Raw genomic sequence first — 14,332 nt, forward strand, 5'->3', positions numbered from 1 at the left:
GGAGATTTGTTTGTTTTTTCTTTAAGTCTTTCCAAATTGTAACCAGCTTATTCTCCTGCCAGCCATGTTTGAAATTGTCTATTTCCCTACAGCTTGGCCAACACAGTATATTTTGGATTTTTGTCAATCAATATGAGAGTAAAAAAGATATCTCAGTTTTATTTTTTAGTTTTCTTAATATAAATGAGTTTGATAATTTTTTGGCTTAAGAGTTATTTGAATGAGGGGCACCTGGGTGGCTCAGTGGTTGAGCTTCTGCCTTTTGCTCAGGACATGATCCTTGGGTCTTGGGATTGCTTCTCCCTCTGCCTATGTCTCTGCCTCTCTGTGTCTCTCATAAGTAAATAAATAAATAAAATCTTTCTTTTTTTAAGAGTTATTTGAATGGGATAGAATCTCTTTGATTGCAAGTGATAGAAAGCCCAACTCCATGGCATAAGCAAGAAGATATTTGTTTTCTCATGACTAAAAAGTCTGGAAATAGATGCAGAATTTCCAATGGACCTTAATTCAAAGGTCTAAATGTCACCAAGCCCTGTGATTTCTCATTACTTAGCATGCTTACTCTCTCCTTCTCTCTCATTCTCTTACTCGTTGACTGGCTTCTCCTCTCACTCTCTTGGTCCAGCTTGCTTCTGTCTTAGCCCTATATCTTCAAAGAGTCTCTCTTGTGAGTCTCACCGACTTGCATCGGATAGGAGATTCTGTGCTCTGGTTTTCCAGGCCTGAGTCACATGATGAAGTCTAACTTCCCAAACTAGATGGATTGAGTGAAGGATGGGCATTCCCTCTGTCGGGTGAAAGATCAAAGTGATATTACATAGAGAAAGATGAGTAAGCTGGTGAAAAGCACAGGTTTGTGCTGTAATCCACTCCTTTGACACCACAACATTCACACATGTACGTGTGTCATTCCCTTAAAAAACAGCCAAAAAAAAAAAAAAAAACAGCCATGCCATAATTGGAGCCACTATTACATGCTGTAAAACTGTACTCATCCCCTTCCCAGAGGGAGACACAGTGAGCTATCTAATCATTACCCCCAAGTTCAAGATTTCTGTCTCCTTGGTCAGGTGTGACTCCTCCTAACCCAGCAAAGTGTGGTTTGAGTATAACCATAATACACACATGAAGAATCAGAAAAAAAAAAAGATAAATACAATAAAACATCCATTTAGCAAGGCGGAGAAAGGAAAATGGTATAAAGCAGTCTCTGGTCCAAGGTACTTTGCATGACATACAGGATAGGGAAGAGCAAGTTATCCTTGACCTGGAGATAATGTGACCTAGCTGTTTGGTTAGTTCTCTGGCAGACTATCCTTGTTCTGTATCTTCCATGGTCCTTACAAGCTGTTGACTATGGAGGAGGAGGTGGCCCCTTCTGCAGGCTACATGTCTCTAGCAGCAATTTTTCATGTTGGAATGGATGTGGGGTGTTTAGGATTACCTTAAGCATTGAATAATCACAGAATGTTGTTTGTCAGATTTGGGGTTTCTCTAGCAAGATAAGTCTCTTCAAACACAATGAGGCATTAACCTACAATTTAGGTAGCATAATTCACATTTTATGAGAGTACACATCATGGTTCAGAAATACTAAGTTCCTTTACCTAAGGCCACCCAGCTGAGTAGTAATAAAGGATGAGTGACATACCCACTATTTGTAACCAACGTTGTTTAGCTCTAAGGCCTAAGCTTCCAAAATGTTTATATGAAAATTATATTCACAATATCTAGCAACTCTAATGGGAAAAATCACCATTCCTCACCTATGCTCTGTGAAACTTACATTCTTTCCCATTCCTCCTCCCAGAGGACAAACAAGTTGAAATATTCTGTTTATCCTGCAGGTGCCGCTATAACTACAGGATGTTTCTAGTTCAGCAGCCTGATCTCAACACTGAAAAGGATCAGAAATTCTAGAAGATGGATTCCAGTCTCCATAAAATTCAATCTAAAGAGCCCCCCCCCCCCAAGCCCCCACCATCACATACACACTCATGGATTTAGATTTCCATGACTTCTAGTTAGGACTCTTTCCCCCTGAAATTGTATGTATTCATTTTTTAATACATTATATAGTTATAAGTTTCAAAAATTAAAATATATTTAAGAAGTCTTTGGAAAAAAATCTCCCTCCATCCTTGTCTCTTATCTACCAGTTTTCTCCTCATAGCCTTTATTTACTATGGTAATTTATTTTTTGTTTGTTTTTCCAGAGATTGTAATGCATATGCAACTAAATATTAATACAAATTCCTTTCCCGCGACCCTTTTTAATCCCATTTCTAGTCAGCTATTCACATTCTTCTGTTCCTTTTTTTTTTCTACACAACTATACATTATGGAGAGATTTATATTATAAGTTCTTAAAGAAACTTATTCCTTTTAATGGATTTAGAGTTCTCTACTATGTGGATGAAATCAATTCTCCATGAATGATGAACATTTAGGTGGATTCTTGTTTGCGCTTCAGACACTGCTGTACTGAATAACCTTATTCATGCCTCATCTTGAATTTATGGATATATATCTGCCGGACAAACTACACAAAGCATAACTGCTAGGTCAAAGGATACATGTATTTGCAATTAAGCAAATATGTCTAATTTGCATCCCTTAGGGATTGTTAAATTTACACTCTTCCCAGTAAAATAAAATATTTGCCCCCAACTTGACTAACATAGTTTTAGTTTTATTTTTTGTCAATAGGTGGAAAATACTATCTTAGTTTTAATTCACATCTTTACTATGAAAGAGGTTGAAAAACTCTTAATATGCAGCATTAGAAATGATTATGGGCAAAAAACAAAACAAAACAAAAAAACAAACAAAAACAAAAGATACCTCAACCTGGCTTTAGAAAAGGGGATAAAAGGAGAGCCTTGGTGGCTCAGCCAGTTAAAAACATCGCCTTCAGCTCAGGTCATGATCCCAGGGTCCTGGGATCCCAGGATCCTGGGATGGAGCCCCACCTTGGGCTCCCTGCTCAGAGAAGAGTTGGCTTCCCTCTGCCACTCCCCCTGCTTATGCACTCTTTCTGTCAAATAAATAAAACCTTAAAAAAAAAAGAAATGAAAAAAGATGTATTGACTTTATAACTGAAAACTCAGGGATAAATTCAGAGCTTCCAGTATGCCTGGATCCAAAGGTTCAAACAATCCTCACCCCTAACATGCCCTACTGCCAACTCTCAGAAAAAAAGAAAAATGAAGAACCAAACAAAAGATTCTCAATGTGTCCTGTAGGTGCCACCATTGCCACAGGATTTTTTTTTTCAGCTGCGCAACATGCATCTCTTTAAAGCTAAGATTCTAGAAGATGGAAGAAAGCCTGCTCATTCGATTTAGGCTAGCTAATATTCCAGCACCGGCATTCCACATATAACTTAGAATTCCAGAACCCCATTCTGTTGTTGTATCTTTCTTTTTCAAAAATACATGTTGAAAATATTTGTGAAGTGTTTGTATAGTTCCAAAATTGTTTAATACAATAAAATAGGTGGTATATAGTGAAAAAAAAATCCCCCTCTGAATCTATCTTCTAAATATTATGTTCTACTGCCCCATTCTGTGGATAGCTACTCTTCTCAGTTTCTTTTCTGTCTTTCCTGAAATATTCATACACATACAACTATGAAGATACTTCTTTTCTCTCCCTCATTATTAAACTAACATTTTATACAAATACCAGCACTTTAAATTTCTTCTCTTAACATATATTAAAGATATGTCCATATTAGCACAAAAAGAAATTCCTCATTCTTCTATATTGCTTCATATATTCCCCTGTATAGATGTACCTAATTTTTCATTTATTTAGACTTTTATTAAGGGATGTTTAGGTTGATATCCATAGTGTTACAAATAATGCTATAATGAATAAATATTTCATCATTTTTGAAAAAAATTTATTTATTTATTTATGATAGTCACACAGAGAAAGAGAGAGAGAGAGGCAGAGACACAGGCAGAGGGAGAAGCAGGCTCCATGCACCAGGAGCCTGACCTGGGATTTGATCCTAGGTCTCCAGGATCGTGCCCTGTGCCAAAGGCAGGCACCAAACCGCTGCACCACCCAGGGATCCCAATATTTCTTCATTTAACATGCTGTGGAAGTGAAACCGTAGAGCTAAAAGGTAAATGTATTTGCAATACATTTTCAAATGTACCTACCATATGATTGTACCATCTTCACACTTTCACCAACAAAGTATGACAATTCTTATTTTCTCAAAGTTGGTCAATATCAGGAGTTATCAAGATATCAGATATCTGCAAATCTAATAGTTGAAAATTGGCATGTCAGTTCAGTTTTATTTTATTTTCCATATTTTAATTGAGGTTAAGCATCTCTTCACTTCTTGAAGATGCCGAGGATTTAGCTGAGATTTTTTTTCACTTGCAAGGGTTAGAAAACCCAACTCATAGTGACTGAAATGAAAATAAATTATTCACATAACTAGACATGAATGTTCTTAGAGTTTTTAGAGTTCGAGATCTCACCCCCCACAGCCTGCTGCGCCCCCTCCTCCTTCATCTCTGTCTTAGGTAAGCTTCTTTCATGTGATGACCATTGGCGGTTTCAGGCTTAAAATTTTACAGCTCCAAGGTTAGCAAAAAACTTCTGAAACAGATCCTCTGTTGATTCAAATTTCAGGATTACATTATTGAGTGTAAAGATTATAGTGTTCTGATAGTCCGGGTCTGAGTCACTTCTCTCTTATTGAGCCAGAGATGGGGTCAGCTTTACTCACACTATGTGAATTGAGGGTTGGGGTTAAGGGGTTAGGTCAGGATTTCCTTGAGGAAAATTAGAGTTGTATAACATTAAGGAAAATGAGCGAATACCACAATGGGTACCCAACATCCATACACTAATCCTTTTCCCATATATATATATCTTAAGAAATGCTCATGTCTACAGAGAACATTAAAAATCACTCATCCCCTTTCTGGAAGGGTGCAACTCAGTCTTTATTACTTCAAATCTGGTATATCTAAGTGATACACTTTCTTGGTCAGATCTAGGCTTGAATCCTCACAATTACAAGAATTTATAGTAAATGCTATATATTTACTATAAATAAATATTATAGCAATTTCTAGCAAATCATAACATTAATCACCCTCAATCAGTACACACACCATTCACTGATAAAGAACAGTGTAATGATAAGAACTCCATTGGAAATGCAGAAAATGGAGAACACAACAGAGGTGACTAGAACATCACCCATACAATATTTTAGAGTTCCTCAGTGATAAAATCTGGGCATTCTGGTTCTTTTCCCTAGGCGATTTTTCTTTGTTTGAAGTGGTCTTGTTGGGTTGTGGTCTTTAGCTGCTCACTTCTTATTTGAATGAGTTTGGGGGCCTGGAATTGCCTTAGAGGTTGAATATCATGGAGTTTTAAAAGAAAACCTTAGTAAGCACCACATTTACAAGGATGGTTGTATTATCTGCATTTTACAAGTGAGTAAACTAAGGCTGGAAAAGGTTAGGGGATCTTTGCCTACTTAGAAAGTTCTGAATGACAGGGAGAGCGTCAGCATCCAGGTATATTTCCTTCCCTAGCACACTGACATCCCAAACTGCTCTCTCTAAAATGGATTTGTTTACAGTTGACATCAGTAATTAGGAAAACTCTAATTTCTAGCCACAGGAAGGAGAAACCCCAGATCACAATCCCTGACCATCTCTGTTAAACTCTCCTGTCCTAAAAGGGGGAAACAAAGTAACAAAAAATTCTCAAGTTGTCCTGTAGGGGCCACCTTCAGCATGGAATATCTCTTTTGAGCATTGTAGTCCTGATCTTTCAGAACTGCCAATAAACCAGAAATTCTAGAAGGTGAGAGAAGCCTTCAATGTAATAGGTCAATGTAATCAATAGTGCTAGGATTTCAACATATGTGCTTAGTTCTATTTTTATTTATTTATTTATTTATTCATGAGAGACACAGAGAGAGAGAGGCAGAGACACAGGCAGAGGGAGAAGCAGGCTCAATGTGGGACTTGATTCCGGGACTCCAGGATCACACCCTGGGCTGAAGACAGGCACCAAACTGCTGAGCCACCCAGAGATCCCCATGTGCTTAGTTCTAATGAATAAGTTAGGACTCTATTATTTTTTTAAAATAAATGTATTGAATTTTTGAATAAATAAACTACTTAAATGACTCCAAATGAAAAGAATAAAGGGATATTCACTAAAAAACATCTCCTTTTCAAACTTGGTTCCCATCTGCTAAATTCCCAAGACTGCTTCCTAAATATTTAATGATTCACTAGTTCCCAGCATGTCCTTCCAGAGATTTACATATATATGAATATATATTCTATCTTATTCTTTTTTTTATACAAATGACAGCATAAAATTAATTGGTTCACAAAACATGTATCAGAAATATTACCCATCAAAATTAAAAAATTTTTTTTACATCTTTATAGTATGCTACCATATGGTTGTGTCATACTTCATTTAACCTCTTGATGGGCATTTAGTTGATTCTTATCTCTAATTGTTACAAACAGTACTGTAATGACTAACCTCATATATATGTCATTTTTCACATGAGTAATTACATTTGTAGAACAAATTTCTAGATATGAGTCTTCTGGGGCAAAAGTCCATACATTTTTAATTTTATTAAATAGTCCCACATTAACCTTCAAAACATTATAATCAACTTACATTTCATCAGAAATGTTTGAGGATGCCTACTTTTTCACAGCGTATCCATCATGATATGGTATTGAATGTTTGGATCTTTTAATCTAATAGATAAAAAAAGTGGCATCTCTTTCCATTTTAATTTGTTTTAGGTAGGACTGAATAACTTTTCATAAGTTTAAGAAATTTTTAATTTTCAACTGAAAGTATTGGAAAACCAAACACTATCAGGCTAAAAGAAAAAAAATAGTGATTTATTGTTTTATAAGGCATGTAGATATTTCCTTTTAGCTTTCAGATTTCTGGGGCCTTGCCTCTATGTAAAGTAAACCTCTGGGAAGCATCTAGGTTTCATCCATCCCCCAGCCCCTGTGCTAAGGGACAATGATGCCTTCTTGATATTAGGGCTGTTGCTCTTCTTCCCAGATGTTGACTGGTCACCACCAAATGTGTGACTCTGGGGCAAAGAGCTTGCATGGAGATGTGGGAATGAGCTACTTACATGACTCATTTCACTGAGGAGTGGATTCTTCTACCTATTTCTTTGTTTCCCCTCAACCCGTAAAGGAAACTCCTTACAGAATTAATTTATTTAGCCTCAGGCTCTAGTTCAAGATGGTTGTCATAGACACTTGGTCACCCTCAAGAGGGTTTTCTCCCAGAAAAAACAAAGTCTCTTAGACTCCAGTGAATCCTTTTATTGCCTCTGTTCTCTTCCCCAGAATCTGGACTTTATTTCTCCCTTTTTGGTCAACCATTTCCACAATCATCTCTTCCTGCTACCTCCATAGCTTTGCATTTCCGTTCAAAATTACCACAACATGCATTCATCATCATGTGCATGCTGTTGTATTTATTATACAACAGTCATCCTTACTCACTTGCTTTACTTACCTGGCTCCTATATGCACCTGTGTTTGTGACCTATAGTTAATTTTTTGTGTAATTTGAGGAAGCAAAGCACAAGAAAAGCCACTTTCAAATTCCAAGTCCAAATGGAAAGAGGAAAAAACATTCTGGAGTGTAAAACTATGCCTACATTGATGGAAAACTAATTACTTAAAAAGAAAACTGGTGTCCCTCCAAGAAATTCAATTGTTTATTTCTTTTTACTAAATTGGTTTAATTGACCAACTGTTTTGCTTGTAGATGAACACAACTTCAGATCTGTTTTATAAGCTACTTAGAAACCACAGACTAATTGGAAAAGCCAGGGAATCCATGATAAACTAGAAAATATTTCAAAGTATTATATGAGTCTCTTCATAAAGAGTCTTTCTGTAGAAGTTATACATGCTAGTGTGGGGAGAACATGAATCTGGAGCCAGCAAACCTAGATCAAATATAGTCTTAGTTACATTTTTGGCTAGGATGCTTGAAAAATTATTAAACCTCTCTGAGTCCATATATAAAATCATTAAGAATCTACTTTTCACTCAGTAAATATTGAGTCCATCATGATGTAAGTTCCATGACATTCCATGAACATAGTAGGTAGCCAACAAGATTTGTTGTAGTGTTGACTATATCCTAGACTATGTGCTATATCCTTTGTATACAAATGGTGATCGAGACGTACTTGCCTACACTCAGGGAAGTTTAGGGGCTATATGAGGTCAGCCAGAAAAGAAAGCAGGATATTTCAGTACACACAGGGGTCAGTGCAGAAAGAATATATGAATTTGCGGAAAGTAACCATCACTTCTCTATACCTATACAGTGGCTTAGAGGTAGAGAGGAATGGTGAACCATGAATTTGGAGAGGGAAGGTGGGGATATATCATGAAAGATCTGGTGGGTCCAGCAAAGGCATTTGGCTTCCATTCTGAAGCAAAGAAGAACCCCTAAGGAGTATAAGCAAAGAAGTGTCATGACTGAATGTGTCTTTTAAAATGTTCCCTCCAGCTGCTATGTGGAGAAAGGACTGGGAGGGAGCATGATTCCATAGAGAAAGCAGTATAAGCAAGAAATACTGATAGCCTCAACCAGGAAATAGCAATGGAGGTGGAGAAAAGTGAATGTTACTGAGATATACAAAAATGTAGAAACTAACTGTACTGATCAACTAGATGGGACACCAAGGGAATGAGGGGAATTGGGAGGAAGGTTAAATTTCTAGCTCTTAACAACTATACAGATAATAGTGCTATTCACACAGATAATAAACACAGGTTGGGGAACAAGAACTTTGGGGGGAGGGGGCGGGCAGAAATAAGGGAGAAAATTGCATATGATAATCACGCAATGTTAATGGTATATGCACTGGAGCTGTGCAATTGGTTGTTGCATGTATGGGTATGAAGCTCAAGAGTGACATCTAGGAGATATCAGTATGAAATCATCAGTATGTAGATGCTAAGTGAAAAGAGTTGCAGATGAGATTGGTCAGGGTGAACGTGCAAAACAGAAAATAAGAGCCTAGAATCTAATGCAATACTTAAGGCACTGTCTGTGAACCATGGCGACATGCTAGAATCACCAGGGAACTCATAAAGAACAGTGGTGCCAGACCCCTACCACAGACTAATTAAATCAGAATCTCTGGGGCTGGAGCTCAGCATCAGCCTTTTTTCAAAGCTTCCCAAGTGATTCTAATACATAACCATCGCTGAGAACTATGACTTAAAGAATATGTTGAAGCAGGGGAGAATCCGGTTAAAAATCCAGATAATATGGTCTCATAGAAGTTCACAGGACAGAATATTCAGAAGAAAAGGAGTGGTCAAGAGTGTTACAGGCCTTGGGGAGTAGCAAAAATGATCACTGATGGCTTGAACAGTAAGTATCAGGAGTAAAAAAAGATGGGCAGATTGCTGTAGAATATTAGTTAGGATTCTGATGCTAAAAGCCTTCTAATATCATTGGCTTAAATAAGACAGAAGTATATTTCTTATTCAAGTCCAAGATATCTGGGGATTGCCAGTTCAGTCTGGAATGGCATTCCATTGTTGTAATTCCCCAGAGCCTTCCACCTGGTTCCCATGTCATGTGTGGCTTCCATTCCCAAATTCTTCCCATGATCCAAGCTGGTGGCCAGTGTTTGAATTCTTTCATCCACATTCTACCAGCAAGAAATAAATAAAAAACATACCCTCTCATTTCGGGATAATTTCTTCAAAGATACACATATTGCTTCCCATTCCACCAGTCTGAATCTAGAGACATGGACACACAGAACTGCAAGGGAAGCTGAGAAATAGTCTTTATCTAGGCAGCCCAGTGCCCAGCTAAATATTGGGGTGTTGTTTACATGGAAATGGGGAGGCTGGATTTTGGGGGATTAGCTAATATCTTTATAAAGTGTATTGAAAAAATAAGAAAAATAAAAAGTGGGTTCATAAATGAATGGGAGCAAAACAGAAACAGTATAAGAAAGTCTTTGAAGATTTTTAGCTTTGTAGAGGAAAAGAACATAAGGCATTCACCGCCTGTGGACAAGAGGTTAGGGCAGTTCTGAAAAATGATTTGAATATGTTGATATAGAATGGAAGAGACTAAAACATGCTTAAATGTTATTGAGGAGACCCAACAGAAAGAAAGGGTTTGCAATTAGAGAAGACACAGGGAAATTTGATAAGCCAAGCACCTGAAGAGGTAGGGAGGTACAGGCTTCTGTTTTTGAGCTGAGCTTCTAAAACTTTTTTCATCACTTACCACAACTATCACAGATTTTCTCCATTCTCTTAGAGTCTCCCAGTACACTACCTCTGTCCTAATTCTTAGTAGATAAGCTCAAATCTTACACTGAAAGAAGTATCTGTAAACTGCTTTCTGCCTTCCCTACAGAATAATGGTATCTACACCCAATCTCCCATCCATTCTCTCATCTAGAGTTAACCATGCCAACCTGAGATCTAGGACAGCACCATCAGTATTCCCTGAAAACATGCTAGAAATGCAGACTCAGGCCCCACCCAGACCTACTGAGTCATAATTTACATTTTAACACAATGATGAGAGATGGCTAGAGAAATATAGAGTGGTCAGGCAATGCTGAGGATTTAAATGACAGTGAAGACCACATACCAGTGGTGGAACCAATCTACATGGTTGCATGGGTTTTTCTAACAGTACTCAGCAGTCCAGGTGTAGAGATATTAAAAATGGGTTAATTGTTTTGGGAAATAAATTTGATTCCATTCAGATATTACTTAGCACCATATCTGGCACTTAGTAGATCCAGCAAAAATTTAACTACCACATCTCAAATGCAAACCCTGTAAGATGTGAAATAATATTAATAATTGTTGGGGGCATTATCAGGTGCCCTTTCCCTTACATCCCTTCTTCATTTATGTCAGTCAAGTCAATATTCTTGTTTTCTACCCATGCTCCCTTATCCTTGGAGTTAGAAAGCTTTGCCATGCCTATAAATAATCTGAGGTCCTTATTAAAGACATATTTTACCTACTTCCAGAAAGTCCAGCTCAATAGATTTGGAAGTATAGTCACATATCTATGATTTTTAAAACATTCTAGATGATTCTGATACACTTCGACCATAGATAATACTGAGAAATACTGCCCTCAATCAGGCATCTTAGCAGTTAGCATACTGATGCCTTTGCTATTCTATTTGGTACACCAGAAATTCCTCTTTTCCTCCACTGCCAACTTGAAATCTCAGTTTAATATTAATGTCTTCCAAGAATCTTTAGTTACCAATTTTGCCCCATAATTAAGGTACTTCTTCAGCATTTTGATAAAGATGCCTACATGATATATGCATGCAGGTATCCTGGGCTTGCTCATTCTGTCCCATGACATTACATTCCCCAGTCTCCCACCGCCACATTAGACTGCATTCTCTCTTAAGTGTAGGTAGCGGTCTTGTCTGTGACCAGAGCACAATTTGACACTGGAAGGAGCCCAGGAATTGTGTGCTAGATGAATAGATTGGTGAACAAATATAACAACGTACGGAGAATCAAGAAACAGAAAAATTGATGGGGATACTGAAAGCAAGCAATGTATTGGGAAATAAAGATGTGAGAAACAGAATAAAGTAAAGGAAAAAAACCAGGTTTAGCGAAAGAGAATCATTAGAACTTGGAAGACAATGTGGGTGATTTAATCACAAATAGTTTTAAGAAACATGAGAAAAGGAGTCTGCAGGCAACTTGAAATAGACTCTTAAGTACCTGACAAACCTGAGAAAAATAGGTAGCGAGAAAATCAATGCATTGAAACCCAACAAAGCTTCAATGTACCATCCCTTTTCAATCACTTGGAAGGAAAATGATGTGTTTAGTACATCCTCCTTCTTCATGTTTGGACCTTTAAATAGGGTATTTGGATTCACAGACTGTAGCCAGCTCAGATGGTCTCTCCTTCCAGCACACTGCTGTACTTTTTAAATGACACCAGCCTCCCCAGCAAGATTGATTGTAAACTTGAAAAGGTTATATGTGATGTAATGAATAACACATGCTACTCCCTCAAGCGCATCTCTGAAATGGCACACACTCAGGATCCTGTATCATGGTTTAGAAAAGATTGGGAAGAGATCCTGCAGGCAAGCCGAAAGAAAACTTCCTATTATACTTGCTTAATACACTGCTCTATCTTGAATTCATTCACTCTTTGAATGCACAGTAATTAAAAACTGGCTATTTTTGGAGTTCCATAAACGTTTGTGAATGAATGGGTGGAGGAAGGGATATTCTGTGCCAGTCACAACGCAAGGTGCAAGGATGGCAGTAAGATAAACATGAGACCTAATCTTAAGAGAGATTGCAATCTAGTAAGGGAAACAGGACACAAATAATCCTTTTCTAAAACAAATGTGATGGGCTGTCACAGCATTATACATTTTACTATGAGAATACAGACTATGGAGAAGAAGGGATTATTTCTAACCATAGTGCTAGAGAAGAACTTTTGTAAGAAGTTATAGTAGACTGAAACTTGAAGAATCCAGGTGTGCAAATTTTTTGGATGGCAAAGAGATTAATTTGCCTCCACAAGATGTGGAGTTTATAAAGGATGACACTGGGTAACAATATTGGAAAAGTCCATTGAGAGGTTTTTTTGGTTTTTGTTTAAAGTTTAGATCCTTTAACTTAGCATAGGATAGTGAACTGCTAAGATTTATAGAATGCTTACTATGGACCAGACCCAATGCCATTCCATAAAGTATCCCAATTAAGGTTCACAATCACCTCATATGTAGGTTCATGTGGTCCTTCTCATCAAAATATAATTGGTTCTGTGGACACTTGGGTGGCTCAGCGGTTTTGAGTGTCTGACTTTGGCTCAGGGCGTGATCCTGGTTCAGGGATTGAGTCCCACATTGGGCTCCCTGTGAGGAGCCTGCTTCTCCCTCTGCCTATGTCTCTGCTCTCTCTGTGTGTGTCTCTCATGAATAAATAAATAAAATATTTTTAAAAACATAATTGGTGCTGGAAAAGACCAGTTAAAAGATGCCTCTGGAAATGGAAACCATCATTTCATGATAAATTGTTGGAGGAAAATGTGTGAACAGGACATCATCTTTAGCAGTACCTGGGTGGCTTACTCCGTTAAGTGTCTACCTTCAGCTCAAGTCATCATTCCAGCATTCTGGGATCCAGCCCCAAGTTGGGCTCCTAGCTTAGCAGGAAGCCTACTTCTCTCTCCCGCTGCCCCTCCCTCCCACTCATGCTCTCCCTCTCTCTTTCTCTCAAATAAGTAAATAAATAAATCTAAAAAAAAAATAAAAAGAACATTATTGGGATGCCTGGGTGTCTCAGTGGTTGAGCATCTGCCTTTGGCTCAGGGCATGATCCTGGGGTCCTTGGATGGAGTCCCACATCGGGGTCCCTGCTGGGGGTCTGCTTCTCTCTCTGCCTTTGTCTCTGCCTCTCTCTCTGTGTCTCTCATGAATAAATAAATACAATCTTTTAAAAAAAGAACATTATCTTTAAAAATTAACAATACAACATATATTTATCTTTCATCAACAGCACATATATAATTCCAAGTTTGCACTAATTCTTAAAAACTAACAAAGAATAATTCAAATGGGCTTTTTTTTTTTTTTAAGAAGAGTGTATTTTTTTCCAGGAAAATGACATGATTATATAATGCAATATTCTTCACTTCACATTTATATTTTCAACATGATCATAAGAGTGTTGGTTTTGGTTTTTTTTTGTTTTTTTTTTTTAATTTTTTTATTTATTTATGATAGTCACATAGAGAGAGAGAGAGAGGCAGAGACACAGGCAGAGGGAGAAGCAGGCTCCATGCACCAGGAGCCCGACGTAGGACTCGATCCCGGGTCTCCAGGATCGCGCCCTGGGCCAAAGGCAGGCGCCAAACCGCTGCGCCACCCAGGGATCCCAGAGTGTTGGTTTTGTAAAATTATTTGAATTCTTCATGAATTTCCTCAGAGCTTTGATATAAAAATTATTCTCCTTTGAGATGCCTATTGTGTCATTGTTCTGGCTAATTTTCTTTTCATGAAGTACTATGTGTTTAATTCTGCCAAATATTTATCTATGTGTGTAAGTCAAATAGTTTTCCACTTTTGTTGACTTCATGACATCCTGCATCATTTGCACTGTTCTCTTTCTCATTTTCCAAGCATTTGTACTATATTCCTAAAGGTCATTACCATTATCTGAAAATGAGGACAGTTCTGGGCACTCAGTGAGAGCCTGACCAACAAAGTCATTGA

At 37.7% G+C, this 14,332-nt stretch overlaps 1 protein-coding gene and 2 long non-coding RNA genes across 4 annotated transcripts in view; 2 read left to right on the plus strand and 1 right to left on the minus strand.

Annotated features, from left to right (window-relative positions):
• The window catches only part of LOC144288877 (uncharacterized), a 54,227-nt gene extending 51,785 nt beyond the window's left edge, over positions 1-2,442 (plus strand). For both annotated transcript variants that reach the window (XR_013356894.1, XR_013356895.1), the window contains one exon: positions 1,851-2,442. This is a non-coding gene — a long non-coding RNA (uncharacterized LOC144288877). The remainder of the gene's footprint in view (positions 1-1,850) is intronic.
• DYNC1I1 (dynein cytoplasmic 1 intermediate chain 1) overlaps positions 1-14,332 on the minus strand; it is a 438,502-nt gene that overhangs the window by 362,672 nt on the left and 61,498 nt on the right. The window lies entirely within an intron of this gene.
• The window catches only part of LOC144288879 (uncharacterized), a 40,124-nt gene continuing 29,782 nt past the window's right edge, over positions 3,991-14,332 (plus strand). The window contains exon 1 of the long non-coding RNA XR_013356902.1: positions 3,991-4,138. This is a non-coding gene — a long non-coding RNA (uncharacterized LOC144288879). The remainder of the gene's footprint in view (positions 4,139-14,332) is intronic.

This window comes from Canis aureus, chromosome 18 (genome assembly GCF_053574225.1).
Source record: "Canis aureus isolate CA01 chromosome 18, VMU_Caureus_v.1.0, whole genome shotgun sequence".
Lineage (NCBI taxonomy): Eukaryota > Metazoa > Chordata > Mammalia > Carnivora > Canidae > Canis > Canis aureus.